The sequence below is a fragment of the Phacochoerus africanus genome, chromosome 11, assembly GCF_016906955.1.
Source record: "Phacochoerus africanus isolate WHEZ1 chromosome 11, ROS_Pafr_v1, whole genome shotgun sequence".
NCBI classification, from domain to species: domain Eukaryota; kingdom Metazoa; phylum Chordata; class Mammalia; order Artiodactyla; family Suidae; genus Phacochoerus; species Phacochoerus africanus.
Window position 1 is genome coordinate 69,592,213 of NC_062554.1, and position 27,952 is coordinate 69,620,164.

The following is a 27,952-nucleotide window of genomic DNA, read 5'->3' on the forward strand; positions in this document are numbered from 1 at the left end:
ACCTTATAGCTCATGCATTCTCCTCTCACAAACGAATGTTACTAATTTCCATGTTTAACTTCGCTATTTTACATTTAATTAGAATTCTACAGTGTTCATTTCTGGAAAACATCTTATAAATTTCATAATGTTCTCTACTAACAGTCTTTAAATTAGCTACAACACTCTCCTAAATTTTTTGTTAGATATATTCTTCTGAAAAGGGTTCTTTTAATCTAAAAGTGAAATTGGAAGTGCTCGGGAGGAAGAAATTTTCCTGCATCATTCTACACTCTTCTGGCTGGTCTAAGAATTAAATTGACATGAGAAAAATTTGAAGGAGAAAATCAACAATAGTTTAACACATATATAAGGGAAGACAGGAAAAACTCAACTCACCAAAATACCTGAAGGCTTCACCTTGAATATCATTTTTAGCTAAAGACAAAAGAGGATGTTGGAGGTAGTGGTTTAGGACCTCAAAGCAGAGGAAGGCACCTGAAGGAGAGAGAAAAGCGATTTTGGTAAAGAGATGTTTTCTGGGCCATAGAGAAACAATAGGACAAAGAGAGGAATTTTAACAAATAGACTTTTCTAGGTCCACATATCTAGTTCATACTATAGTATTTGTGGTGATGGTTCCCTTCCTGGGACAGGACCTCTGTCTACACTCTTGTTTTGTTTTTTCGTTTGTTTTTGCCTTTTTTGCCTTTTCTAGGGCCACTCCCTCGCCATATGGAGGTTCCCAGGCTAGGGGTCGAATCGGAGCTGTAGCCACCAGCCTACACCACACCACAGCAACACCGGATCCTTTACCCACTGAGCAAGGGCAGGGATCAAACCCGAAACCACAAGGTTTCCTAGTGGAAAACGAATTCCTAGTCAGAATCGTTAACCACTGTGCCACGATGGGAACTCCTGTCTACATTTTTTACCCAATTAGGGGAAAGATTTCTTTCTGAGTCTTTTGGGCCTTGATTGTTTCCATCTTGAAATAATCCACATGCCAAAGAGATTTTTTTTTTTCAAAGCCTATACCCATCATTTATTAGCATGTTGTTTTCTTTTTTATTTTTTTATTTTTAATTACTCAATGATTATTACATTTATAGTTGTACAACAATCATCACAACCAAAGAGGTTTTTTTTAAATGATCACGTGTGCTGCATATGGAGGTTCCCAGGCCAGGGACTGAACCCGAGCTGCAGCTGGGACCCACACCACAGCTGTAGCAACTCTGGATCCTTTCACCCACTGCTGCCCTGGGCCAAGGATCAAATCCAAGCCTCTTCAGCAACCTGGGCTGCTGAAGTCAGATTCTTCACTCACTGCACCACAGCGGGAACTCCCAAAGAAACATTTTGAGGTGACAAATTTTACTCCCCTTCAAAACTTATGGCATTCATATTGCTGTCATTTATACAAAAAAAATGATGTTATTATTATTGAATCTTAAAAGATATAATTTATTTATTTACAATGTTTTTCATTACTTTGTTTTGTTTTCTGTTTGCTTCTTTGTTATTTGTATGTTAATTGCCACCACCGCCAAACAAATGACTTTAAAAAGCTCGATGGGAGTTGCTGTGGCTGTGGCATAGGCCAGCAGCTGCAGCTCCAATTCAGCCCCTAGCCTGAGAACATCCACATGCCACAGGTGTGGCCCTAAAAAATATATAAAAAATAAATATAAAAATAAAAAGCTGGATGGGAGTCTGCCATGTAGTTCTTGGGTTCTATAGTGTATGAGAATAAACATAAAGGATGGTAGCATTAGTGATTTTACTAAGAAGTTCTGATGTACATAGCAGCAGGCAATAAAATGGAGTGGTTTGAAATCAGAGATTCTCGGGTTCTGATTCTAGTTCTACCTTCTACATGAGTTGAATGACAATGAGAAAAACACTCAATTTCCAGTGCATGGTATACACTGAAAAATAAAATATTGCCTGCCATATCGGTAAACAAAGTATGTCACAGTCATTAGCAATTACAGCCACCTCCAGGGGTAAGCCGGTGAGCCCTGAGGGAACTCAGGAAGGTAACAAAGAATGCCTGCCATCCAGCAGCCACCAGACTGCAGCCCCTCTGGAGGTGAACCATAAGGAAACTCAGGATGTAAAAACATAGGATACTGGCCCCAGATAATTGAACTACATATCAAAGGAATGATTTCAGTGAGTTCAGATCCTTGCATCTTCCCATGCATAGAAAAGTGCTAAATTGCTTAACTTGAGATACCTCGTTTTCTTTCATGAACAGTAATCTTTTGTTCCTAATATCTGCCTTTTGGTGTGAAACTCTTATTTAACCTTGCTCCCCACCACCTTGCCTCCTCAGAGCAGGTTTCTCAGGGTTATTTGAGATGCTCCTTCCCAGGATTGAGTCCTCATTCTGCCCCAAATAAAACTTAATTCTCAACTTTTAGGTTGGGCATATTTTTTGGTAGTTGACAACAGCAAGGCCAATAGCAACTAAAAAATAGTTTTAGAGTATTTGGTTAAGACAGGTCACCCACTGACCTGCAGAGTGATTCAGCTGATATATCTGGCAAATGATTGCCCCAATTTTTTCCTCATCACTCAGGACTGCATTCTACATTAAAACTGGAAGAAAAAATTATAAAGTTATCCTTCCCCAATTAGAAAGAACTACTGTTAAATCAAGAATTAGGGAAAGGAGTTGCTGGTGTGGCTCAGCAGTAACAAACTCGACTAGTATCCATGAGGATGTGGGTGTGATCCTCAGTCCTGCTCAGTGGGTTAAGAATCCGAAGTTAAAAAATAAAATAAAATAAAAAAATAAAGTGCTAAGTACAAGTGTAAATTATGGACTATAGCTGTTCACTGGGGGAAAACCATTTTTTTTTTCATTCAGGAGATACGTACAGGCTTTATTTAAGTCGTAAAGGGAAAAAAAAGAAGACAGAATGGGGATTCCTTGGTAACTGGGTTAGATTCCATCCTTAGTGTCTAGCACTGAATTCTAAGCCTTTTTTGCTAAAAAATACAGTATTAAAATATTAAATAAATAAATAAATAAATATCTTTAAAATAAAAAAAAAGAAAAGAAAAAATCCAAAGTTGCCATGAGCTGTGGTATAGGTCACAGATGGAAACTGCAGCTCCAATTCAACCCCTAGCCAGGGAACTTCAACAGGCGGCAAGTGCAGCCCTTAAAAAAAAAAAAAAAGTAAGGGAAAGTTATGTTCCATTGTCAGAGGATGGTAGTCTTAGAACAGTGGAGAATAGTTATTTCATTCAGTGTCTTGAGAACAAATTTCTTTTTTCTTTTTATCTTTTTTTTTTTTTTTTGGTCTTTTTAGGGCCACACTTGTGGCATATGGAGGTTCCCAGGCTAGGGGTAGAATCAGAACTGTAGCTGCCAGCCTACACCACAGCCATAGCAGCACCAGATCTGAGCCATGTCTGTGACCTACACCACAGCTCATAGCAATGCCAGATCCTTAATCCACTGAGCAAGGCCAGGGATCGAACCCATGTCCTCATGGATGCTAGTCGGGTTCCTTACCTGCTGAGCCACGACAAGAACTCCTAGAATCGATTTCTTAAAGAAATGCACAAAAAATTTTGGGTTTGGGGGGGCGGTTTTCTTTTATTTTTATGGCCACACCCATGGCATATAGAAGTTCTGGGGTCAGAGATGCGGGACAGGAATTGAACCCATGCCTCTGCAGCAATCCAAGCCACTGTAGTCAGATTCTTAACCCATTATACCACAGCGGGAACTCCTAAAAAATTTTGTTTTTAAATTAACACAGCACTGTGGTCACAAATGTTTTAAAATTACATTACAAATTTCTTGAAAAAGAAAAAAATTACGGAGAAAAAAAATTAAGCAAACAGAAAAGGAGTAAAGAAGAGACAAGGGAAGGAAAAATAAAGAAGGAGGAAACAAAGTGATGTCATTGATTAAAAGGAACTTAGATTATAGTCAGAATTTAAAGCAAACTAATGTTAACAAAACAGCTAAAATAACAAGCCAAGAACTTGCATTGGAAGATTAACTATGTATACTGGCATAGTAAAGGCTCTGGAAGGTCCTTCAATAAAGATATACAATGAAATATTACTCAGCTATAAAAAAGAATGAAATAATGCCATTTGCAGCAACATGGATGGACCTAGAGATTATCATACTAAGTGAAATTAGTCAGACAGTGAAAGATAAACATTCTATGCTATCACTCATATATGGAATCTAAAAAAAAAAGATACAGACAAACCTATTTGCAGAACAGAAACAGATTCACAGATTTGAAAACAAAGTTATGATTAACTTTGTCCGCCAAAGGGGACACATGGGTGGGAGGAGGGATGGATGGGGGTTTGGGATTGGCATATGCACACAGAGGCATAAGGAATTACTGGGCAACAGAAGAAAGGCTGGGGGAAAAATATAATTGTAATGTATACATGTAAGGATAACCTGACCCCCTTGCTGTACAGTGGGAAAATAATAAAAAAAAAAAAAAAAGGAATTACTGGTCAATGGGGACCTGCTGTATAGCACAGAAACTCTACCCAATATTCTATGATAATCTGTGTGGGAAAGGAATCTGAAAGAGAACGGATGTGTGTACATGTGTAACTGAATCACTGTGCTGTACAGCAGAAATTGGCACAACATTGTAAATCAACTATACTTCAATAAAACTTTTTAAAAAATGAAAAAATATATATTGTACAATTTTTAGTTTTGGCTGCATCCATGGTATGTGGAAGTTCCTGGGCCAGGGACTGAATCCAAGCCACTGGAGTGGCAATGCTGATCCTTAACCCACTGTACCACAAGGAATTTCTTGGATTGTTTTGTTTTGTTTTTTCTTTTTTCTTTTTATGGCTACACCAGTGGCATATGGAAGTTCCCGGGCTAGGGGTCAAATCGAAGCTGCAGTGCCGACCTACAACACAGCCACGGCAACACTAGATCCAAGCCACATCCGAGAACTAAGCTGCAGCTTGGGACAACTCTGGATCCTTAACCCACTGAGTGAAGCCAGGGATAGAATCTGCATCCTCATGGACACTATTATCGAGTCCTTAATCCACTGAGCCACAATGGAAACTTCTCTTGGATTGTTTTGACCTAGGATTTCCAAATCTTCTTTAATCATGGAACCCTTTTTTCTTTGCTGAACTAGCTTTCTAAATAAGATAATCTGTAGACTGCTGAACTAAGCTAATCATTGGGTATACCTCAAAACTCAGGGCTATGTCTTTAAATATCTGAGTTCCCAGAGCTCTTTCATACTTGGGGCCCCATTACTCATCTTCATATATTATAGCCCTAATAGCCTCTATGCCATTGACTGATTATGTGAGATACTTACACAGTTTTGTTAACATGGTCCCAGTTCTATTAATCGAAATCTCTAGTTATCCTAAAATATCTTTCCTAATCCTCCTGAATAAAATTAATTTCATTCTCTAGAATCCCACAGTACTGTAGAGTTTTGACTCTATTGCAGACTTTGACTCCTGAAACTTTCTTTACAGAATTAGATCGTAAGCATACATATTAAATAAAATAATACAGCTCTTATATCATACTGCCTTGTATAATTACATATAATTTGCCTCCAAAACCAGGTTTGAAATCCTCTTGAATCTTTAAAGCTTCCATTAAATTCTACAGAATGCTTTACACAGAACAGGCCCTCAAATATATTTCCCATTTGAATTAAATGATGACCTAGAATTGCCACAGATCATTTGAAGCTAGTTTAGGAAAGAGGAAATTGAGTTTGTTTCCAGCATTCCCTTCATCCTCTGTCCAGACCCACACTTACTAGATTAAACTTAAGACAAGAAGATAAAACAAGACATTTTACCCTCTAACATTAAAATATCATGGAGAAAAATTCATCCATATTTTAATGATTTCTGAGAACTAGGTCATATGCATTGTATTACCACATAATCTGGGCATTTCAATATAGCCAGTAAAGATTGCAATGCAGCTAACAAATGCATGCAAATAAATGTAAAAATCAGTGCACATAATTCAAATCCAAAATACATTAAGAGTGGATTTTATTGGCCTGTATCATCAGGAGAATTTTCTTTCCACTTAGTTTACTTGCATTTGTACAGCTTTAGGGAAATGAATCTACAGATAAATGCTTTACTTTAAATTGAGCCATGGAAGGAATTCTATATTTCTCATTTATTTCCTCTATTGTCTTAAATTCCATTTCAGAAAAAATATTTCTCAATAAACTAGAGTTAAAACTTTGGTGAGATGGTATCTAACAAAAGAGTTCTTAAACTCCAAAGCCTTCCAACAGACATAAATCCCAGGAACAGAAGAACTCTTCTAACTTCTTAAAGAATTTTTTGTTTTTGCGGTAATAACATATATTGCTTTCTTTCTAATTTTATAAGTATTCTCGTACAAGAATGAAAAGTATACAGGTATACCTCATTTTATTGCACTTTACTGCACTTCACAGATATTAATTTTTTTTTTTTTTTTACAAACGGGAGGTCCACAGCAACCCTGAATCAAGACAGTCTATGGGAGCCATTTTTCCAACAGCATGTGTTCATTTCATGGCTGTCACATTTTGAAAATTCTCACAGTATTTCAAATGTTTTCATTGTTGTTATTACTGACCTGTGATCAGTGATCTTAGATGTTACTATTGCAAAAAGGTTATGACTTGCTGAAGGCTCAGATGATGGTTAGCATTTTTTAGCAATAAAATATTTTTTAATTAAGGCATGTCCATTCTTCCTGGTTTGTTGTTGTTGTTGTTTTAGGGCCGCACCTTGGGCATATGGAGGTTCCCAGGCTAGGGGTCAAATCGGAGCTGTAGCTGCGGCCTACACCGCAGCCACAGCAACACGGGATCTGAGCCACCTCTGTGACTTATAGCACAGCTCATGGCAACACCGGATCCCCAACCCACTGAGCGAGGCCAGGGATCAAACGTGCATCCTCATGGCTAGTAGTCAGATTCATTGCCACTGAGCCACAACGGGAATTCCCATATCCATTCTTTTTGACATAATGCTATTGTACACATAATAGACTACAGTATAGTATAAACATAACTTTTACATGCACTGGGAAACAAAAAAAAATGTGTGTGACTTGCTTCATTGTGATATTCACTTTATTGTGGTGGTCTGTAACTGAGCACACAATACCCGAGATGTGCCATCCACGTTGCCATCCTGGATGTCTTTCTTCCACAGGCTCAGGGAAAATAATGTGAACAACACATTTATTGCTAATGATAGTTCACATTTATTAGGCACTATATTCTTTATGTGAATTAGTTCATTTACTCTTCACAACAATCATATCAAGCAGGTACTCTTATTATCCCCATTTCTAAAAAAATTTTTTGTGGAAGCATAGTTGATTTAAAATTTTATAATTGTTTCTGGTGTACATCAAAACGATTCTGTTATATATTATATTTTTCATTTTTTCCATTATGGTTTATTATAGGATATTAAATATAGTTCCCTGTGCTACACAGCTCCCTTGTCATTTATTTTATATATAATATTTTGTATCTGTTAATCCCAAACTCCTAATTTATCCCTTCCCTACCCCCTTTCCCTAAGTTTGTTTTCTATGTCTGTAAGTCTGTTTCTGTTATTTCTATAAATAAGTTCATTTGTTCCATATTTTAGATTCTGCATATAAGCGATATTATGTTTGTCTTTCTCAATCTGACTTACTTCACTTAGTATAATAATCTCTAAGTCCATCTATGTCACTGCCAATGGTATTGTTTCATTCTTTTTCATGGCCAAGTAATATTCCATTGTATACGTGCACCATATCTTTTTATCTATTCCTCTATCAATGGACATTTTGGTTGCTGCCATGTCTTGACTACTTTAAATAGTGCTACAATGAATATTGGGGTATGTATCTTTTTAAATTATAGTTTTCTCTGGATATATGCCAGGAGTGGTATTGCAGAATCATATGGCAACTCTATTTTTCCTATTTTAAGAAACCCTATACTATCCTCATTTTACAGATGAGAAAACTGAGATATGGAAGGTTAATTAACCTGCCCTAGATTAAATAGTTAGTGACAGAAATGGTATTTGAACCCAAGAAATCTGGTTCCAGAATAAGTGTTTTCAATTACTACGCTATACAACTTCTTTTGAAAGCATGAGCAGGAAAGTTAATCATCTGAAATCCCAGCATGGAGAGATGATATAATTAATATCTTGTTAAGTATTCTTTCAAGCACATCTTTGGATATAGTTTCAGTTGTAAGATGGCTTCTTTGCTCACCTGTCTGGCATCTTGACTTCTCTTTCCATGTGGGACCTCCTCAAGGGCATCAGTTATCAGACTTCCCACATAGTGGCTTAGGATTCCAAGAGGAAGTGTCCAAAAGAAGAAAGTGGGGGCTGGAGTTCCTGTCGTGGCTCAGTGATTAATGAACCCGACTAGCATTCATGAGGATGCAGGTTTGATCCCTGGTCTCACTCAGTGGGTCAAGGATCTGGCAATGCCACAAGCTATGGCATAGGTCGCAGACACGGCTCGGATCCTGCATTGCTGTGGCTCTGCCAAAGGCTGGCAGCCACAGCTCCGATTGGACCCCCAGCCTGGGAACCTCCATATGCTGAAGGTATGGCCCTGAAATGGACAAAAAGACCAAAAAAAAAGAAAAATGAAAGTGGAGGCTGTCATTCTCTTTTGCCCTAACCCTGGAAAATGGTGGAACTTCTATCCTGCTATGTTCTGTTGGTCAAAGCAGTCATAGAGTCTGTCCAGATAAAAGGGGAGGGCTGGTAGATGCCCACATCTTGATGGGAGGGTGTCAAGAAATTCTCGGTCTTTCATCTGCCACACCACAATTAATATATTTTAAGCACTCTTTCAAGTGTATCTTTAGACATATAGTTACATTTACTGTACATTTTAAATAAATGGAGTTAGGTGACATATACTATTTTGGGGGATTCCTCTCTTTAAATGATTTACTTTGCTCCTCCCAAATGCATACCTCCTTTCCCCAGCCAGGAACGGATGTTTACGAGCTTTCTTCAGCCAGGTGGCCAATGTTAAAAACCCTTTCCGCAGTCATATAATTGTATGTTCTACACACACACCTCATTTAGTCATTTTAAAAGTTGACAAAGACTTTCCTTGACCAAAGTGCAGTTAGGCTTCTTCTCAACTGAGATTTTACTGTGCACTTCAGGGTCCATCCTGTTGAAACTGTACCACCCAGTTTTAGCAAGGATCCTGCTTGGTCAGCTTAGAACAGATCCACACACTTGGTATCTGATCACTGCATGTGTAATCAGATTCTTCTTCCCTTGTCTCCCACGTCTGATCACTCTGGCCTGCCTTCCGCAAGAATCCTGTGAAGTTGGTTTAGCCAATATCCCTCCCTTACCCTGAATATTTCCTCTTAGTAGTTTTCTATCCACTGACCTCCCACCCTGCTCCTTAGCAATAAATTCGCACTTGTTCATGCTGTATTCAAAACGGAACCTAGTTCTGTACCAAGGTCTCTTTTCCCCTATGGCAACAGTTCCTGAATGAAATCTGTTTTTACTGCTTTAACTACTGTTCGGCTCTGGATTTTCTTTAACACAATACACTGGAAATCACACCAAGTTGCATGGAAAGATGTTAACATTCTTTTTATTGGATGTACATCTATGCTATTAATCTATCAAGATGGATTCAACCATTCCCTCTAAAGATAGAAAGTGATAGCCAAGAAAATTATGAAAAGGAAAATGCTGATGGGAAAAAACAAAATGGTGAATGAAACACATACATTTACTTCTTCACTTTCCTAAAGGCTTACTAAAATGATTTCACAGGAAATTTATTATAAATCACAAACCCACAATGACAGGGAGAATGGAAGAGTGCACTATAGCAGCAAAATTTTGGAAGCTAGAAAGTAGATGGATGTTTTGTAAATCATGTAACAGAACTGAAAAAATAAAATCCTGTCAGTGTTGAGAAAAGCCAAGAAGAAAACAATTTATGCTGTAAAGTCCCCCGAAGCCTCAGAATTGGTGATAACACATATCTCTGGAAGAACAGCTGAAGGGGAGACGAAAGTGGGTTGATTGCAAGTCTATTTAAGAAACAGGGGAGGTGATATCAAGAGGGCAAAGTAAGTCATTTCCAAATTAAATCCCCTTCACAAGAAGACCAACTACCACCTACCTGTGGACTAGACACCATCATGAAAATCCCCCAACTTAGGGGTGAGGCCAAAGAAGCTCCCTGAAAGACAGAGATCAAAAAGGACCACAAAGCAGGGTAAGAGGAGCAGTGGCCTCCACCAGACTGGCACAAAACCACACCCAGAGGCCCCCCCAGCCTAGGGTCTCTCCAGCTGGAAAGGAAGCCCAAAGTGGGCATGCAGCTGCCTCAGCGCTGAGGGGTACTTTGCTCAGATCAGATAGAGATCAGATAGAGGCAGAGAAGGGGAGTGGGGCTTACAACAACCAGCGCTCAGATCCTGGAGGACCACATCTCATGTGGCAGCTGCCCCTGAGCAGAAACCCCAGCTGGCAACTCTACCCAACAGCTGAGCAGAACCAGTGACCCTGTCTGGACAGGAAGCTTGGAGTTGGGGGAATGCTGGGGGAATGAGAAGAAGTTGGCCAAAGGCTCCAAACTTACAATGAAAAGGGTGAATAAGATCTGGGAACTTGTGCAATATGGTAGCCCGGCTTTCTCTTGAGCTCTTTTTATCTTTTTTTTTTTTTCCTTTTTTTTAGGGCTGCACCTGTGGCATGTGGAAGTTCCCAGGCTAGGAGTCAAATTGGAGCTGTAGCCACTGGCCTACGCCACAGCCACAGCAACACTAGATCTGAGCTACATCTGCGACCTACACCATGGCTCATGGCAACGCCAAATCTTTAACCCACTGAATGAGGCCAGGGATTGAACCCGCATCCTCATGGATCATAGTCAGGTTCGTTAACTGCTGAGCCACAAAAGGAAGTCCCTCTCTTGAACTCTTTTGACTGGCAAAATTTTGATTTAGGCTTTCCTGAATTTAAAGCAAAGGCAAGAGTTCTGAGAGGGCAGTGCCATTCAGGCAGGGTTAGGGCTCACACTTCTGCTCTAGGGCTTCATCCTGTCACTTGCATTGCCCTCCCCACGTGGGACTGCAATTTGTCTGATTACAGGCCAGCTTTTCCCATTCACCTCCTCAAGGGTAGGGAAGAAATGATATAGGAGAATGTCCCTTTGTTTCTCAACATGAGGACCAGGTGGAATGGAAGAGTTCAGAGGGAAAGGTCACGTTTTTCTCAAGTGGCAACTGTCTAAAAGCACAAAGCTGTATCCATGTGGCTGTGCTGGGTGGATAAATTTTGACCTAAATAAATAAATACCTTGGCTCCATAAATAACCATAGAGAAAGCTACCTGCTGAACATTACATTAGACTTTGGGTGAGCAAAGCATCAGCTTTTATAGCGTGAAATCATTATGATTTGGAATGTGTTATAATGGCTAATGTTCTTTATTAGGATAAAGAATAACTTACACAGAACCTATGACTCTGAAGTGGGTTTGATTCCTGGCCTCACTCAGTGGGTTAAGGATCCGACATTGCCGTGAGCTGTGGTGTAGGTCAAAGATGCAGCACGGATCCCCAGTTGTTGTGTTGATCCCCTGCGATGTAGGCCAGCAGCTACAGCTCCAATTCAACCCCGAGACTGGGAACTTCCATATGCCACAGACACAGCCATAACAATATAAAAAAATGATAAAATAAATTAAAAAATTTAAAATAACAACCAAAAAACCCACTAAAATATATAGCGTTGACGTGGGGTTCAAGTACACAAACATGAGAGTCTGAAAGACTAGAGACACCTGCAATGCCAGGCAAAACATTTGTTAAAACCACTGTCTGTGATAACTTGAAAGACAGGCCACTGCCTCGAGTCTGCAGCTCTAGGGAAAGTGGTTGGACAGGGATATAAACCGGCCACTATTGTCTGCCTTCAGTGAGGTATTACATGAAAGGGATGAGCTCAGGCAAAAATTTGTCTGGTTTTTCAAGCAATAACAGAAGGAAATGAACAGAGTCAAAATGCTTTACAGGGTTAGAAAATCTGTTTCTCCCTTCCCCAAATATTAAGAGAAAAGGCTATAAAACACCTTGAGCAAGAAAGTCCAATAAGACTTTTTAGCTAGGCAAAGTGACTCAGCTTTAGAACAGATAGCAAAAGAGGGGTGCCACTTCCCCAACCAAGCCCTGACTTAAAGTATCCACTCTGAAGCTGAGAGATGTAAGAGTAAAGAAATCAACAGAGAAAGCTTGAGAATTATGTGGCGGGGAGTTCCCATTGCAGCTCAGCGGTTAACGAACCTGGATAGCATCCATAAGGACACAGTGGATTAAGGATCCGGCATTGCTGTGAGCTGTGGTGTAGGTCGCAGACACAGCTCGGATTCCACATTGCTGTGGCTGTGGTGTAGGCCAGCAGCTACAGCTCCGATTTGACCCCTAGCCTGGGCACCTCCATATGCCACAGGTGTGGCCTTAAAAAGAAAAAAAAAAAAAAGAATTATGTGGCAGGGGGATGGGAGGTGGGGACAATCCATGTATGTAATAACCAGCATATGGAACTTACTGAAAGTAAACAGATTGGAATCCATCAAAATTTTGGTGGCATTGCCAAAGAAATCATGAGGCTGGTTTAAAGAAGCCTGGTTTGGAAAAGTCTTAACACAAACCTCAGGAATGAAGGGACAGTGGAAGATACACACACTCCCCAGAAGGCTTACTCAGCAAAGTTTGTGTCTGATGTGAGCATAAAAGGTGCTGGATGAGAAGAACCTCCCAGAAGGAGACCTGGGGGCCATGAGGAACAATGACCGAGGAAATTCCTCTCCAAAAGCAGAATCAGGGCCAGACAAGGAATTTCTTCTACCTCCCTGGTGAGGAAACCTTTAGAAATCTTGCTTAATGGAATTTCAGAATCTACAGACCAGAGATTGCTGCTACGTCTCTCATCCTTTTCTTTTACCAATTTGTAAACTTTTTTTTTTCCCAGCCACCCCACAGCATATGGAGTTGCCAGGTCAGGGATCAGATTTGAGCAGCAGGTCACAATTCAAGATCCTTTAACCTACTGGGCGGGGCTAGGAATTGAACCTGCATCCTGGTGTTGCAGAGATGCTGCTGATACCATTGCGCCACAGTGGGAACTCCCAAACATGCTGATTTACAATGTTGTATTAATTTCTATTGTACAGCAATGTGACTCAGTTTTATATATATAAATATCTTTTTTCTTTCCTTTTTTTTTTTTTTTAAAGGGCCACACCTGCAGCATATGGAAGTTCCCAAGCTAGGGGATGAATCAGAGCTGTAGCTGCCAGTCTATACCACAGCCACAACAACACAGGATCCAAGCCACATCTGCAACCTACTCCATAGCTTGGGGCAACATCCGATCCTTAAGCTACTGAGGGAGGCCAGGGATTGAACCTGCATCCTCATGGACACAAGACAGATTCCTAACCCACTGAGCCACATTGGGAACTCCAATATATTCTTTTCTAATTATGGTTTATCACAGGATATTGAATACAGTTCCCTGTGCTATACAGTAGGACCTTGTTTATCCATCCTACGTATAATAGTTTGCCTGTGCTAATCCCAAACTCCCAATCTTTCCTTCCCCCTTGGCAACCACAAGTCTGTTTCCCAGTAGAGTTTTCTTTGTGTTTTTCCTGTCCCTGCTCCACCATCACTATATGGGTGGGACGAGCAGATAACATTTCTTCCTTGTTCACACGTCAATGGATCACAAGTAGTCACACCCAGCCCTCATAAAAGGATGGCATATCACCCAGAAATAGCAAATTGGAACTGGATGCAGTGACCAGATGGGTTGTCTGCCTTGGGTGGTACATTCTATACATGGAAGGAATATGATACAGATCCTAAGTGCCAGCAGAGCAAACAATCACAAAAGTCTCTTGAATGTTCATGAAACTTTCCTGAGCACAAGCTAGACTACATTTTCCCAGCTTGCGTTCCATGTGGGTGTGATGGTACATAACTGAGTTTGACCAACAGGAAGTGATGCCATGCTGCATTCCAGTTCCAGGTCTGGCCTGCTAATCCCTCCCAAGGTGACGCTTCCTCTCTTTTCCTACCCGTCAGCCAGATTCAGAGATCCAGAGGACAAGTCCCAGGCTCTGGGGAATGGCAGAGCCACAAGACCTGAAGGCAAACAGCCTGGGTCCTGGTAGGATCATGAAAAGAGAACAAGGAAGACGGTAAGAAGGGGACCGACAGCAAAAGTTGGGAAAATTTTCCAGAACCAAAGGCTATAACCTCTATCAAAGCAAAAATTGTACCGGACAAAATGAAACAGGCAAAGAAAACTTCCACCACGGCTATCTCAGTAGGGGAAAGAGGCCAAAACTAAGTCTAGCTCAACTCCACTGAAAAGTAGACCCAGAAACCACTCTGAAGTGAAAGGGGAAACTAGGATATATGAGTTTTTGCAACAAGGGGGAGGTAGTAGGAACAAAAGATTTACAGATAACCATATTTACAGATTTACAGAAAACCATTTCTATGGGGAGACTTAAAGGTCTGGGCTTAACTGGAATCACTCCTTGGATATGCTTTCCTGAGTCCCCTCTGGGCTCATTGGCCCCCCTTGGGAGTAGCTGTTCTCACAGATGACCATGACTTCTTCTGTTTTGTCCATCTTTTGTTTTCAGAACTATTTGAAATACTGCCTCAAAGAGGGAAGGGGGGAACATCAAGATATAAATCATAAGGGTGAAAGGGGAGGTGCCTGCAGTCATGCACACATTTTACAGCAGTTTGCTGCTGGTCTTATCCAGTTGACCACTAGTCACGGACATTAGTCATCACTGACGGATTTTAGTGTTTTTCTAGATATGAGGAGATGAAAGAATTGGGTTCATCGAATCTTCACCTGGAGTTCCCATCATGGCGCAGCAGAAACGAATCCGACTTGGAATCATGAGATTGCGGGTTCGATCCCTTGTCTCACTCTGTGGGTTAAGGATCCAGCGTTGCCATGAGCTGTAGTTTAGATCACAGACTCGGCTTGGATCCTGCATTGCTGTGGCTGTGGTGTAGGCCAGCAAATGTAGCTCTGATTTGACCTCTAGCCTGGGACGTTCCATATGCTGTGAGTATGGCTCTAAAAGGCAAAAAAAAAAAAAAAAAAAAAAAAAGAATCTTCTCCTAAAAATATCTATCTGAAGACCTGTTCTTCCAGTTTTCCCAGAGCACAGAGTGCCTCACTCCTGGTATCCACCCTGAGTTCCACTCAGGGGGTGCTGTGGGTCGGCAGCTGCAGTGACTCGTGTTTTACTCCAAGTAGAGGCTGATGGCAAGTGCCAAACTTCAGTTCACAAATGGATGGGAAAAGTTTTAAGAGCTGAGGTGAGGGGCTCTAAGGCCGCTTGTGTTTGCTAAAACACAAGGGAAAAATAAATTTTCTTGTATGCATCTTTTTTTTTTTTTTGGCTTTTTAGGACTGCAACCACAGCATATAGAGGTTCCCAGGCTAGGGGTCAAATCAGAGCTGTAGCTGATGGCCTACACCACAGCCAGAGCAATGCAGGATCCGAGCCCCATCTGCAACCTACACCACAACTCATGGCAACACCAGATCTTTAACCCACCGAGCGAGGCCAGGGATGGAACCTATGTCCTCATGGATGCTAGTCAGATTCGTTAACCACTGAGCCATGTCAGGAACTCCAAACCTTCTTGTATCTTTAAGACAGGAGGTAGCTTTACAGTGTAGAGCAAACTGTCTACCAAAGGCAGTCTCCTAGCCTCCCACAGAGAATGGAGATAGGGACACTCTTCCTTGATGGGGACACGTCAAAGGAATGGGTCCAGATCCTTGACAAAGACATGCCTGGGCTATGAAACAGGCAAGAGGCTTTTTAAAAGAAGCACATCTCAAAGGAGGGTTGGTAGAATTTACAATTGCAAGTTTTCTAAAGTAAATTTCCCAAGGGAGAGCAGAGGCCTGGAGTCTGAGAATCCAGTCTCACTAAAGTTTAGTCAATTGACTATTACAAATGTCCACCAACTTCTTAGGACACTGGCCAAAAATAGGCTCACAAAAAAGTACTTGGGGAGTTCCCATCTTGGCCCAACAGAAACGAATCCGACTAGGAACACTGAGGTTTTGGGTTTGATTCCTGGCCTCGCTCAGTGGGTTAAGGATCCGGCGTTGCCATGAGCTGGGGTATAGGTTGCAGAGGTGGCTCGGATCTGGCATTGCTGTAGCTGTGGCGTAGGCCGGTACCAACAGTATCGATTGGACCCCAGCCTGGGAACCTCCATATGCCGCGGGTAGGACCCTAAAAAGACAAAAGACAAAAAATAAATAAATAAATAAATGATAGCAAAACTTCAGAACACTAGGAGGCATCAAAGACCAAGTTTCGTAGTTCCTGTCATGGCTCAGTGGTTAACCAATCCGACTAGGAACCATGAGGTTGTGGGTTCAATCCCTGGCCTCGCTCAGTGGGTTAAAGATCCCAGTGTTGCCATGAGCTGTGGTGTAGGTCGCAGATGTGGCTCGGATTTGGCATTGCTGTGGCTCTGGCATAGGCCAGCAGCTACGGCTCCAGTTCCACCCCTAGCCTGAGAACCTCCATATGCCGCAGGTGCAGCCCTAAAAAAGACCAAAAAAAAAAAAAAAAACAAGTTTCTACTGAGGAAAAGCAGGTCATTTATAAAATGTAAGTAATTTGGGTGACTCTGACTTCTCAAAGCAATACTGAAAGCAAGAATACAAAGAAAACATTCTGAAGGAAAATAATATCCAACCTAGAATTCTATAAACCACCAAGCTATCAATCAGGTATGTAGATAAAATTAAGATTTTCACACAATTAAAATGTTAATTTGTCTCTCAGGTTCTCTTTTTCCCAATCTGTTGAAAGGGACATATTTGACCTCAAGCAAATAGTTAACCAAGAAAAAAGAAACAAGAATTTGTGAGTTCCCATTGTGGCTCAGCGATAACGAACTTGACTAGTATCCATGAGGATGAGAGTTCAATCCCTGGCCTCACTCAGCACATTAAAGATCCGGCATTGCTGTGAGCTGTGGTGCAGATCGCAGATGCAGCTCAGATCCTTTGTTGCTGTGGCTGTAGTGTAGCTCTGATTCAACCCCTAGCCTGGGAATTTCCATATGCCTCACATGTGGCCCTAAAAAGCCAAATAAATTAATAAATAAATTTAAAAAAGAAAAAAAGTAAGAATTCAAGTTTTCTTAGAATACAAAAAAGAGGAAATTAAACACAGGAAAGAGAAAGAATAAAAGAAGCTTCAGGTGATGGTTAAGGAAGATGTCAGGAAAACACTTGGCATCAGGACTAGGGGGCAATCCATGCAGGCTGGAGCAACAGGTAAAACATTTAGATCCTTCAAGATTAACAGAATACCACATGCATCAGAACATCTTCGGAGCAGATGGAGACAATTGTTGCAAGTTTGGAAGTGAACTAATGGTAAGTATATTAAAAACTGAGCAAGCAACCAACAAAAGTCAGAACACTGTTACTAATTTTTTTTATGGCCTTACCCAAGGGATATGGAAATTCCTAGGCCAGGGATTGAATCCTAGCTACAGCTATGCAGCTGCAGCAGCCCGTGATCCTTTAACCCACTGTGCACTGCACCGGCCAGGGGATCAAACCCAAGCCTCCACAGCAACCCCAGCCACTGCAGTTGTATTCTTAACTCACTGCACCACAGCAGGAACTCCCAGGTCACTATTATTAATCTCCGGGAAAATTAAAAGTTGCATAAGAAAGGAAAAATAGGAGTTCCCTGGTGGCCTAGTAGTTAAGGATCTGGCATTGTCACTGCTGAAGGTGTGGGCTTCGATCCCTGGCCTAAGAACTTCCGCTTGCCAAAGGCATGGCCAAAAATTAAAAAAAAAAAAAAATGAAGAAAGAAAGGAGAAATAATCACAACATACTAAATACCCCAACTGTAGAATAGGATTGTACACTTATAATAACATGATTAGTGAACATTTATCTAACCAATGTTAGAGTTTACATCTACATTGAGGGAATAGGGGGTTGGGAAGGTCCATGTGTGGTGGAAATCAGAGACAAAGGACATAAATCCTCATTTATCACGATGGGATATCTATGTAAAATTCAACATAAAGTAGGAATCTTTAAGTTTGTTTTTTGTTTTTTGTCTTTTTGCCTTTTCTAGGGCTGCTCCCGTGGCATATGGAGGTTCCCAGGCTAGGGGTCTAATTGGAGCTGTAGCCGCTGGCCTTCGCCCCAGCCATAGCAACTCAGGATCTGAGCCGCGTCTGCCATCTACACCACAGCTCAGGGCAACACCAGATCCTTAACCCATTGAGCAAGGCCAGGGATCGTACCCGCAACCTTATGGTTCCTAGTCGGATTCGTTAACCACTGAGCCACAACGGGAACTCCTAGGTTATTTAATTATTGAAGAGCCATCAAAGACAGTTGGTTTTTGAAGGGGTTAAAAAAATAAAGTCTTATAAAACTATTTCATCTTTAAACCATGTACATCTATGGCTTGATAAATCCAAAACTTAAATAAAAATAGAATGAAAGAAGAGCGAGAGAGGATTTTCCACATCAGATATTAAAGCATGCTATGATGCCACTGCAGTCAAATCAATTCATCATTGGCAATGGTAAGAAACAGATAGTGAAACACAAAAAAGCTAAAACCCAAATAGATCCCACTATACATGGGGATTTAGTTATGGAAAAGGTGGTGTTTAAATTCTGTAGGAAAAGGATAGGCTGTCACAAATGGCGACTCATCTGAAAGAAAATAAAATTATGCCTCCATCTCCCAAAATGCATCAGAATTAATTCAAGATGGATTAAAGACATAAACATACGATTAAATGATTTGTAAAACTTAAGAAAAACCTAAAATACTATGTATATCTATAAATAAGCTTTTTAGAAAAGAGGTACAACTATTTGACTTTATTTGAAAAAGTGTTATAGGCAAAGGAAACCCTAAAAATCAGTAAAGAAATAACAAGTAATTTTGAAATGTGCTTGAACTTTCGAGTAGAAAAAAAAAATTGAGGTAGCTATATTATTGGGAGAGAGAGAGGGGAAGGGGGAGTGTGTGTGTGTGTGTGTGTGTGTGTGTGTGTGTGTGTGTGTGTGTGTGTGTGTGAGAGAGAGAGAGATCAGATTAGCAATTTTCTTATTTAGTAAAGCCTACCACTGGTGGAGCTGCCAGGAGAAGGCATAGCTAGCAGAAATGGGAGTTAATAAGAGCATTTTTAAGAATCAGTCTGTCATTATCAATTAAAATTAAAATATACAAAAATCAAAAAACAAACAACGATAACAAAATTCACACAGCCTCGGGCCAGGGACTGAACCTGCACCCTGGCTCTGCAGAGACACTAGGATCCCCTTGCCACAGGGAGAACTGCTGGAGGGCTTTTTTTTTTTTTTAATGGTACCACTGATGAAAATAGCTATTTTAAACCACAAAAACTGAATCAATACACTCCGTTCCATTTAAAGACCATCCTTGAATTATCAAGAAAGCCAGTATTTTCCTTCCCTGTCCTTTTTTACAACCTCTCTTGATTTCACGCATCCAAAGACATTCAAATCTCTGAACATTATGTCAGCAAAATTCTTGGAACCCACAGAGACAGCCACATGTCCATAGCATTTCATCAGAAAGAAACTGTTTCACGCTCATGGCTTGTTTCCCATTAGACCACAGCTTCTTTTAATAAGACACTGCTTTGAGATTCCAGGAAACTGAGTAATGACTACATGGCTAAAAAGCAACAATATATATCCAGTGTAACTCTACTCACATGAACCCATAGTTATCAAACTGTCTTCTCTGAAGAAGAAAGAAAATCAAGAAGAAAATCAAGTTACTGCGATTCAGATTTGGGAGCTTACTGAGAAATTAGTCTCTGTAAGGTTATATCATAAGATAACAGCAAGCATCTTGAAAAGGTCACACACAAAGGAGCCATAGTTCTCTTATAATGGGGAAAAACACACCAAATTCTCAAGTTAATTCCATTTGGTTGATGGGATTACCCTTCATTCTTACTTCCCTCTTTCTGTTCTACAACTTCTATATTTCATTCAATAAATATACGCTTTTGTCATCGGAAACCACAATGAATATAATGTTTCAAATAGCATCGTCATAGTTCTAGTTTTTGTCTTCACCCATGTTGATAGGCACACATAGGAGAGTGGGAGGGAAGAGATAATCTTTTTTTAAAGACACTTATTTGAATAGTGATGAATAATCTCATTAATGGCATATAAAAAGGAACCATGAAAATGGTAAAGCTACTCTTGTCTGGGACTACAAATGAAATTTTTCAGTGTAACTTTAAGGAAAAGGACCCTTACACTTTGGCAGCCTCTAAAACTTCAGAAACCACTCAATGAACAACTTTCTACTTGCTTTTGTCCAGTAGCCACGTACATAAAAGATAGATGCTAATATACCTACAAAAGAAAGACTGTCTCTAAGGAAAGCACAGAAAGCATAACTATTGAAAATCTATGCGCCCATAAAATCAAATACTGCTATTCATATCTGGGAGCTTCCTGAGAAATAGGTCTCCATAAGGTTACATCATAAGTAAAGATAATAGCAAGCATCTTGAAGAGGTCACACACAAAAGAAGCCACACTTCTCTCATAATGGGGAGCAATCACATTACATGTAGCCTTTCTAGGGAAGAGATGCCTGGACTGCACCATGAACTTGAGGATACTGTGCTGTGGACTAAGACTCCGTGTAAATTGTCCTTTTGATTTAAAGCTACAATACCTTCCTCTTCCTCAAGTCCATACAACATTATATTTCAGTAACTCAAGACTCTAAAGTGAGCTCGCATAATACAGATGAGGACTAGCTCAGTCTCACATTTGCACATCTCCTAATCGACCCAAAGCAGTGTTGACTCGTGGTAAAACAACACCAGAACCAACAAAAGGGGTCCTGGATTCCAGTCCTGGATCTGCTATCAGCTGACCTTGGGTAAGTCTCACAACGCATTTTTTCTTTCCTGTAACCTGGTTAAGTTCCATGATCTGTAAGTTTCCTGCCAGAAATTCTACGGCTTTCTGGCTGGTGGTAATTAGAAGTGAGGAATCCACAGATTTTTCAGCCTCCTTCCTCGGCATCCCCTTTTCCCTCCTCCTTCTGCCCATGTTCCCTGCCTTTCCTCACCACCACCATCCACTGCTCTCCCGCAGGCAGGGCGCTGTTCATTGTGCCACACACTTTACATTCACAATCGCATGTAATCCTGACAACTGCCTTAGGAAATAGGTAAAATTATTTTCTCATATTACAGATCGGGAGCCTGAGGCTTAAAGAGAGTATGTCCTTCCCTCTGCCTCTGACTGTTAGAGTCTCGCGTGTATAATAGAATGATCATTAAACACCTCGAATGGAGTCCCTGGCCGAGGTGACAAGAGCAATAGCAAATGAATGACCTCCTCACATCTTGACTGCTCTTCACGGTTCTTAAGTAAATTGCTTATGTAACGCCCGAGGTTTAAGTGGGCTGTTAAAGCTGCTTTGGGAAGGTAGGGACTGCTCCAGTCACCATCCAAGAGTGTCTTTGCTTGGATCACAGCTGTGCTTCAGCGATATCAGGAATGTGGGTGCGAAACGCCAGCCCGGGTCAAGGACAAGATTCCCACACTCACAAAAACTAATAATCAACAGGTCAGGAACCACAGACAAACATTTTGGTCACAGGGGCTTTCTTGTCTTTCTAATCAATTCACTATAAACTGCTCTTATTTCTCTATACATATATTTTAAACTCAAAGATGCTGTGAAAGTTAAGCTGTGAGAGGCTACTGTGATTCTAAAAAGCTAAACTATTGTGATTGTAAAGAGTAAAGAGGCCTTGAACAGGTTATTTAGCCTTTCTAAGCCCCATTTTCCTCTTTTTTGTTAAGATGATAAAAGTGCCTGTTTCCAAGAGGTTTGTCTTTCTTTTTTTTTTTGGCTGGCCTGCAGCATGTGGAGTTGCCAAGCCAGGGATCAGATCTGACCGATACCACCAGCAGTAATGCCAGATCCTTAACCCACCCTGCTGCGCTGGGGATTGAACCTGTGTCTCAGTGCTCCAGAGTCACCAACGATTCCATTGCACCACAGTGCGAAATTCCTCAAGAGGCTTTATAAGGATTAAATAAGATAATTTAGGAGTTCCCATAGTGGCTCAGCGGTATCGAACCCGTCTGGTATCCATGAGAATTGTTTGATCCCTATCCTTGTTTAGTGGGTTAAGAATCCTACCTTGCTGGAGCTGTGGTGTAGGCAAGCAGCTGCAATTCTGATTCAACCCCTACTCTGGGAACTTCCATATGCCACAGCTGAGGCCAGAAAAAAGAAAAGAAAAAAAAGAAAATCTATATGGCCTCATACCAGTTAGAATGTCTATTATCAAAAATGGAGAGATAAATGTTGGTGAGCATGTGGAGAAAACAGAACCCTCATACACTGTTGGTGGGAATATAAACTGGTGCAACTACTGTGGAAAAACAGTATGGAGGGGCCTCAAAAAATTAAAAATTAAAACTACTGTATAATCCAGCAATTTCACTTCATAATTATCTGAGGAAAAAGAAAACACTGATTCAAAAAGATATATGCACTCCCATGTTCACTGCAGCATTATTTACAATAGTCAACAGAAACACCCTAAGTGTCACTGACAGATGAGTGGCTAAAGAAAATGTAAAATATACACGTGCACACACACACACACACACACACACACACACACACACACTGGACTATTAATCAGCCATAAAAAAGAATAAAATCTTGACATTTGTGACATGATCTTGATGGCATTATGCTAAATGAAATAAGTCAAAGACAAATATTGAACGATCTCACATGTGGAATCTTAAAAAAAAAAAAAGACCCACAAAAAACTGAACTTAAAGTTTCAGAGATCAGATTGGTGTTTGCCAGAGGTGGGGGTGATAGGAAGTAGGAAAATGAATGAAGTGGGGGTTAAAAGACATAAACGTCCAGGAGTTCCCATGGTGGCTCAGCCAACCTGACTAGCATCCATGAGGATGCGGGTTCCAACCCTGGCCTCACTCAATGGGTTAAGGATCCAGTGTTGCCGTGTGCTGTGGTGTAGGTCGCATACGCAGCTCGGACCCCGAGTTGCTGTGGCTCTGGTGTAGGCCGGCAGCAATAGCTCTGATTCAGCCCCTAGCCTGGGAACCCTCATATGCTGTGGGTGCGGCCCTAAAAAGACAAAAACTCATAAGAAGAAAAACCCATAAACGTCCAGTTATGAAATAAATAAGCCATGGAAATGTACAGCATGGTGACTATAGTTAATAATACTGTATTGTATATTTAAAAGTTGCTAAAGAATGTATCTTAAAAGTTCTACTTATAAGAAAAAAATTGTTGGAGTTCCCGTCGTGGCTCAGTGGTTAACAAATCTGACTAGGAACCAAGAGGTTGCGAGTTTGATCCCTGGCCTTGCTCAGTGGGTTAAGGATCCAGCACTGCTGTGAGCTTTGGTATAGGTTGCAGACATGGCTCAGATCCCACATTGCTATGGCTGGGGGGAAGGCCAGCGGCTACAGCTCCAATTAGACCCCTAGCCTGGGAACCTCTATATGCCGCAGGAGTGACCCTAGAAAAAGCAAAAAGACAAAAAAAAAAAGAAAAAAATTGTTAGCTATACTTGATGACAAATGTAAACTAGATTTACTGTGGTGATCTTGTTGCAACATATACAAATATAATATCAGTATGTTGCACACCGGAAATTGACGTTATGTGTCTTTATACTTCAATAAAGAATGTAAGATAATTTATGCTATATGTTAGAAATGGTAAACACTGAGTAAATAATAGATACAGATGTAAATATAGATTTTTTTTAAAAGGATGTTATATAAACACAGACGTATATACACATAAGCATATACATAGATGATAGACCGGAAGGAGATGAACACACACAAAAGTGAGTCTGAACGTACAAAATCCTTCCAGAGAGTTTGAGAAAGTCAGTAAAGCAATGAAGCAGGAGCACCAGAAGCCCTGAGACGTTCGCTTTTTTTCTGCACAGGCCTCTGGCGCCACCTTGTGGCCACAGAGCACAACAGCTCACCACTGAATCTAGTTCCGCAGAAGCTGTGAAGCCTGACTTTTCCAAAAGCCCCCTTCAATACTAAGAAGATGAATCATTTCCTTGATTGGAAGAACTGTATCTTGTTTCAGATGGAAACAATGCATAGCGCTCGCTCAAATGTCCACAAACCTTATTCTGTGTTTTTTTTATTGAGTTATCTCAACTAACGGCTCTCCCTGTGAAGCTCGCGGTATCCCCTTGAGGATTACCCAGCTGCCAATCTAATGAAAAAGGCTTGTTATATGGCTGACTAAAATGATCAGAAGAGAGCTGTGATGGAGCTGTGTAGACAGAAATGAGGGCTTTTAGGGAAGCCAACCTGAATACAAAAGCAGGAATAAGACCAGGCTATACGAAAATAGCCGAGTGAAAAAACTCAATTCAATAAATATTCTTTGAGCTCCAGCTACTCTGAGACAAGCTTTCTGCTAAGGGCTAGAGATTTGAGGAAGGCTAACACCTTTGGAAGCTCACCTGGGAGAAATCCTGAGGTGATACTAAGGAATCGCACCCAGTACACCGTGTTAGAAATTCTCTACTTAAGCCAAACAAGCTGTAGGTCTAGGGGAGGAAAACTACTCAAGTTATAAAGCTAATTCCTGGACAAAAACTGTTGCTAAGCCAAAGGAAAATTTACTTCTGGTTTGGGAAAGAAAATAAAATCTTTCCCTTTCTTTTCCCCAAAGAAAAAATCTTTCACTCTTCTGAGGCCAAGTTCAAAACATTCATTCTTCCATGTATCTTTCCTCACCAACCGAACCCTCAATCACATAACACAACTTCTAAATCCATTTATCTGTTAATGAGCACTGAGATTGCTTCCACATCTTGGGCTATTGTAAATAATTCTGCTGCGTACATTAGGATGCATATATCTGTTCAAACTAGTGTTTTTGTTTTCTTCAGACATACCAGGAGTAGATTTGCTGGATCCTATGGTAGTTTTAATTTTTTGAGAAACCTCCTATGCTATTTTCCACAGTGGCTACACCAACTTACACTCCAACCAGGCACTGGGGTCCCCTTTTCTCTAGATCCTTGCCAACATGTATTGTTTGCTGTCTTTTTGTCAATAGCCATTCTGACAGGTACGAGGTAATGGCTCAGTGTCGTTTTCATTTGCCTTTCCCTGATGATTAGTGATGGTGAGCATTTTCCATGTGCCCAAGAGACTCTTTTTCATTTCCTATCTCATTTGACTTTTTTGTAGCACTTGACATTGTGGACGGTAATTCTCCCCAAGGAACTCTTCATTCAATAAGAATATATGAGCTCCTCCCTATATACTCTGCTCCTTACTAAGCCTGAGGAAAGAAATGATCCCTGCCCTCCAACAGTCTCCAGTCTAAGCAGAGAAGGCTGAGGAAAGTGCAGAGGAGGTATCTGAGTTTGCTGGTTCTCCTGCTGAACCTTTCCCTATGACCAAGGTCTCTTCAACTTCTCTCCAACTATTGATCACACGCCCTGTTCATGTACACCTCCGCAATATCAGCAGCTAATATCTCAAGATAATGAGGTGAGGTTTGTCATTAGCTATGCTGGATGGAAATCCACATTGCAAATAGTCTTCTGGATGGTTTCCCCAAAATTACTCCATAGTCAAACTGATAAAGAGATTAAGCTTGGAGTAAGGAAAAAAATGCCAGCTGGCAAGGATGTAGAGAAGAGGACACCCTAATACATTGCTGGTGGGAATGTAAACTGGCACGGGCCCTATGGAAAACAGTAACAAAAAATTTAAAAATTAAAACTAGAACTATCCTATGATTCAGCAACTACATTTCTGGGTATATATCTAAAGGAAATGAAATCACTATCGAGAGGATATGTGCACCTCCATGTTCACTGCATCATTATTCATAATAGTCAGACTGCGAGACAACCTAAGTGTCCATCCGTGGATAAAGAAAAACAAAAACAGGAGTTCCCATCGTGGCTCAGTGGTTAACGAACTCAACTAGTATTCATGAGGACGTGGGTTCGGTCCCTGGCCTTGCTCAGTGGGTTAAGGATCCAGCATTGCTGTGAGCTGTGGTGTAGGATGCAGATGTGGCTCGGATCCCAAATTGCTGTGGCTGTGGTGTAGGCAGGCAGCTATGGCTCTGATTTGACCCCTAACCTGGGAAACCTCCATAAGCCACCACCAGTGTGGCCCTAAAATGACTAAAATAAAATAAAAATAAATTAAATTTAAAAATATATATACATATATATATACACACACATACATATATCACAATATGATATTTTCTTTATCCACATGTGATATATCACTATGTATGCATATATATCACAATATATCACATGTTCACCATATTATTTCCAGGGGTAAAATCACATTCCACAAACATTTACAAGTCTCTTCCTTCAGTCTCTAAGATACACATAGGTGAAAATGGCAAGGTCTCTGCTCTCTTAAAGCTCACAATTTAATGAGGGTAACAGAAACATACAAAAATCTCCAGTACAGGCTAATTCTGAAAAGTGCTGTACGAGAATATCAAGTGAGCTCAGGTAAGGGCTAAGATACTATATAGCAAAAGGGACCAAGCAAGATCGAACGGTTTAAAGAAGTTTTGTTTTTGTTTTCCACTGTCATGTATTGTTTGCCATGGAGATGTGGGGAAAGGAGAAATGCTTAAAGCCACATTATGAAGGTAGTGAAATCTGTTCTCTTGACTCCAAATGCTTGTGTTTCTCCTAAGGTAGAAGCTCTTCACAGCCTCCCAGGATACATCTTCCAGTGTACCTTCCAGTATAACCTATGGGAGAATATACTTTTTTTCTTCTTTCTACGTTTTAGGGCTGCACTCACAGCATATGGAACTTCCCAGGATAGGGGTCAAATCAGAGCTTCAGCTGTTGGTCTACACCACAGCCACAGCAACTCGGGATCAGAGCCATATCTGCAACCTACACCACAGCTCATGGCAACCCACTGAGCAAGGCCAGGTATCGAATCTGCGTCCTCATGGATACTAAATGGATTCATTTCCACGACGCCACAACAGGAACTCCTCAGAATATACTTTCTAAAAGTATTAAAAGAGGAGTTCCCGTCGAGGCTCAGCAGAAACGAATCTGACTATCATCCATGTAGTCAGTAAGTACAATGTAAGTAACTAGCAAGGCTTGATGTGATACCATTTGCAGCTACTTTTTCATAGATCACCCCATTTATTATTTAAAGATAATAGAATATATATTTCATCACAGAATTTGACGAAATTAAATTTTGTGACAGAATTTAAGCAGTATTTGGGCATAAATTGATTGTAAGTCTCAAAATAAACCCACTGAATAGTATTTTTAAAGTATATATTTCAAAATAAAAATGTATATATTTTAAAAGTATTATTCCTAGAACAGACTTTTTTTTTTTTTTTTTGCCTTTTAGGGCCACATATGGAGGTTCCCAGGCTAGGGGTTGAATTGGAGCTGTAACTGTAGGGCTACACCACAGCCACAGCAACACCGAGGATCCTTAACCCACTGAGAGAGGCCAGGGATCGAACCCGAAACCTCCCAGTTCCTAGTCGGACTTCATTTCCACTGAGCCACAGCGGGAACTCCTAGAGTAGATGCTGCCTCTTAACTGTGTTGGTAATACACAACAAAGGGCTTGAGTTGGGGGCAAAGACAGGGAAGAATTTTTTTAAAACCTCCAGTCCCAGGGTGGATGCTTCTACCCTCCACCACTTTCACACACAGACCACATACTTTGAGCATTACTCTACCAGTAAA

General features: G+C 40.7%; 1 long non-coding RNA gene across 1 annotated transcript in view; it reads right to left on the reverse strand.

The window, feature by feature from the left end:
• Positions 1–384: 384 nt before the first annotated feature.
• Positions 385–27,952, reverse strand: part of LOC125110895 (uncharacterized) — an 83,698-nt gene continuing 56,130 nt past the window's right edge. Inside the window, exon 3 of the long non-coding RNA XR_007130758.1 lies at positions 385–477. This is a non-coding gene — a long non-coding RNA (uncharacterized LOC125110895). The remainder of the gene's footprint in view (positions 478–27,952) is intronic.